Source organism: Clupea harengus, chromosome 22 (genome assembly GCF_900700415.2).
Source record: "Clupea harengus chromosome 22, Ch_v2.0.2, whole genome shotgun sequence".
In the NCBI taxonomy this organism is placed as follows: Eukaryota; Metazoa; Chordata; class Actinopteri; order Clupeiformes; family Clupeidae; genus Clupea; species Clupea harengus.
This window is the reverse complement of record NC_045173.1, coordinates 9,727,397-9,731,219: the sequence shown is the minus strand read 5'-3', so window position 1 is coordinate 9,731,219 and position 3,823 is coordinate 9,727,397. Positions and strand designations below refer to the sequence as shown.

The 3,823-nt window shown below is 41.8% G+C and overlaps 1 long non-coding RNA gene across 2 annotated transcripts; it reads right to left on the bottom strand.

Moving 5' to 3' along the window:
* Window positions 1-245: 245 nt before the first annotated feature.
* Window positions 246-1,335, bottom strand: LOC122128653. 2 transcript variants are annotated; one of them, XR_006151545.1, is made up of 3 exons: window positions 1,290-1,335; window positions 1,148-1,211; window positions 246-1,064 (listed from the first exon to the last, which is right to left on the bottom strand). It is a non-coding gene; the product is annotated as an uncharacterized LOC122128653 (long non-coding RNA). The 2 variants fall into 2 exon arrangements; XR_006151544.1 differs by having other exon boundaries at window positions 1,310-1,331.
* Window positions 1,336-3,823: the final 2,488 nt, after the last annotated feature.

The following is a 3,823-nucleotide window of genomic DNA, read 5'->3' as shown; positions in this document are numbered from 1 at the left end:
GCCACCCTAGGGAAACCTTACACCAGTAAGCCCCAGGGAATACTTTAAAGTAAATTTCAGTATACTGTTTTATAGACTGTTAGTCTCAGGTTAAACATAAAAGGCAAAAACAGGTTCGAATGCACGAGGCGACAGACGGGATTCCAGTTTAAGAATGTTTATTGATAACTGAGGGGAAAGGGGAGTAAAGAGGCGGATTGTGAAATAAACTGCAAACAAGACTCACTAGTTAGCAAGATACAAAAATATATTTATTGGATAGTATTTATGCCAGTAAGGCTAAAACAGGGAAACACTAGACTACAGTATAGGCAGTGTTAAGTAGGACTTACCTGAGGGAGGCAGACTAGCAGACGGCGTGCTCTTGGATCCACACCGCTCACACACACGCACACACACAAAGTGGTTGTAAGGTGAACTATTACATGGCAAGCAACCCACAGCACACTGCACACACAGCCCAACACGGCACACTGCACACTAACCAGCTTGATACACCCGCATACAGTGACAGGGGCCCACCACCAGGTGCCTAGCCTCCCTCTGGAAGCACCCAGCAACTGCTAAATGAAACTAAAACAATTATTGCACCAGGAGATACCAACAGTCAATCATAAACATGAATCACTCATAGACAATAATAGCAATCACTCATAGATATTAACTACAGACGGTACAAATAACAAACATGCACCAGGACAAGCTACAGCACCACCAGCCTTTTCCACAGTCACATGCAAACAGAAACACACCAGACAGAAGCATTACACCATTGGAGTTGACAAGGAGATGGTACAATGCCACGGTTCCAGGACAAAAAGAAAATGACAAACAAAGAAAACGAAAACCCAGCTCAACAGAGATATATCAGACCGACATGGAAAACAACAGTTCGTCAGAGTAATGAGCATGCTAGATCATACACGCATTGTCAGGCTAAACAAAACAGCATCACCTTTGTGATCAGGCCCTTCATCACGGTCACGGAGTCTCACTGGCTAAGCAGATGAGGCTTAACATTTACAACTGGAACGACGAGGTCAGCGGCGAAGTACGGTTCCTCACTATAAAACATATGCGCTAATTAGAGCCACTATGAAAGAGGCTACTTTGTCCAGCGTTAATGAAAATAGGAAAGAAGGCATACCTGAACATGCAGGGACAAGGACATACCGAAGGCGAGCGTCAGAGGGAAGGCTAGGAATACAGGGCTACAAAACAAACACGAAAAGGTAAGCCCAAAAGTAATAGGTAAAAGTTGTACCACTCGCTAGCGAGCAAACACCTACCCGGCTAATCAGGAAAGCACCTCAACAGGAGAAGGGGTGTGGTTACAGACACCGTAATGCACGCACACAACGTCTGGTCTTTTTATCTCCATCTAAGTGCAGGCTATCAGTGACTAGGCTGACGATATATGGGCTAATTGAATGTAAAAGCAGGGAGTGTAGGTGTAACGACACCACCCTACCACAAAAAGAATAGTGTATACATTCAATGTTCTAGTGGATGATGGTTAGGCTTCTGTTGGCAGCAGTACTGCCGTGCATCAAAATGTTATCATGATGGTATCAATGTTTGCTTTAGGCATGCTCTCCAGTGGGGGAAAAGATCAGATGATGAGCATGTCCTACAAAGAGGTTGTTGTGTTGAGGGCCACATAAGCCATGGCAGGTTCAAAAACATGCTAAAGAGATACCACGGCTGACAACGACGTCATTCTTTGGACCATGTGTGACATGCAGGCATAGGCCAGTATCAAAGATAACTGAGAAATGTACCACTCTCTAAACACAACAACATTGTCACCACTCTTATTAGTTTGAAGGCGTCTCTTGGCTCCAGCAGAAGGGTTATCCAACTCCAATCCAATTAAATCCACATATGGTTGGCCATTTTTGTCTGTCTTCCTGATGATCCGTGAGATTTTTCCAAAAGTCCTATTACCCAACCCATCCACTGTGTCTAAATTCTGTGTAATGCCTCGCGCACCTGACAACAATAATGAATCAGGCTGATCTCATTTTCTTCCTTGAAATGGAGCTGCCTCCTTAGTCATCAGTCCCATTCAGTCAACTTTGATATGGTCCTCTGCATCGACACGGGTGACTCGGCAGACAGGGTGTCATTGTTGTGTTTATCCACTTCCTTTTAAGTGGCAAAGATGTGTACCAAATCTGAGGGGCAGTCCTCCTGGAAAAAAAGCCCATGTGTGACAGTGATCTGTCAGTGTCGAGTAATGGTTTTCTAAAAAGTAAAAGGTTAAAAGTTAAAAGTAACATAAATCCTGTTAAATTCAGCATTATCTTTTTGCCTCAAGATACCCATGAGTGTTAGTATCTGAAAATGGTCTTGCCAAATGTCCAATGTGTTGTCTTCATGGACGCCCAGTGTCTTAGTCTTTCCTACTGGTGGATGTTGAGCTCTGTGTTTGGAGCAAAATTGGCCCATTTATCCGCAATGGGTCCAATCTTTACCAATTCCTTGATGGCGCACTCAACAGCGTCACTTTCTCTTTTGTACCATTACACAGGCATCAATAACTCATTACCGGGGAGTTTGACACACACAGTCTCGTAGAAGCATTGGTAAGGACTAGAATGTGATGGTGCCGTAAAAGCAGTTGGCTATTGCCTACCATAATCTACGTAATTACATGGATGTTAACACTTGGATGTGGATAACATCTGTGGATGTAGACACTGAACGCAATGTGTGGTGAAAGAAAGGACCAAGGAGTGATGCTGGGACACGGACGGAACATTGGTGCCTTGGGAGACAAGGCCAACACAGATAAGACACTATGCTAAGGATAATATCTCCTTATCATCCCTCCTTCTCTCTCTCCACCGTAACATGTTGTGTGTGCTCCAGGTCTGTTGCATAGAATACGCAGATTAAACCGACACCCTACCCATCAGACCGGCATTCCATCGAGTCCTTTTCTAAATTATGCATCCGCAACTAACTTCTGTACTAAAATAGAGGTCTGTTATAATATAGTATAACAGTGGTGTTTTCACATGAAATCTGTCGGGAACACGCTGATCGTTCAGTTGGTGTTTCCACCCAGTTCCATGATCTTTCAGAACTCATCTGACATTCTTATGTATTTATTACAAGCCCTACCGTTTCTATGTTATTAGTAATTGTTGTTAATTGTCCTATGATCTGATGTTCAATTTTGTTGTAAATATTTTGTTGTATTTTGCATAATACTTTGGTGGTTGTTCATAGTGTTTTTTTTGTTGTTGTATGTATGTATGTTGTATGTATGTTTTGTGTTTAATTTGACAGTACACTTCGTCTTGTTTTTTTTTCAAAACATAATCTAACTTTTCTGTATCCATTTGCTGCATCCCATGCAGGTAGGCTAGAAACCTCATCATGTATGAGGCTCTCACTGAAATATAATTTGTGTTCTTAAAGGGTGTATTATCACTACCACTCTTTTTCAGAGGTGTTATTATGCAATTTCCATTGCTCCTCTTTTGTGCGGGATATTCTGCTCCTCCATGGCATTTTACTGGTGCTGAATTCTTTCTTAATTTGATGAGAAAGTGCAACTGCAAATGAAAATCGCAAATCGTAATCTGTAATAATCCTACCTTGTCACCTGAACAGGAACAAAATGCAGTAAATTAATTTGGAGTAAGTTTAGCACTCACCAGTGTGCCTTCCACAATACTAACCAGTCTGCTATCTGTGAAGAAGGACACCATAGAGTAAATTAGTTAAAATTGTAGGCTTATATATGACAATTACCTCATTTTTATAAGGATACACATCAGTATTGTTATTTGATGTAAAATGAAAAGTTTAG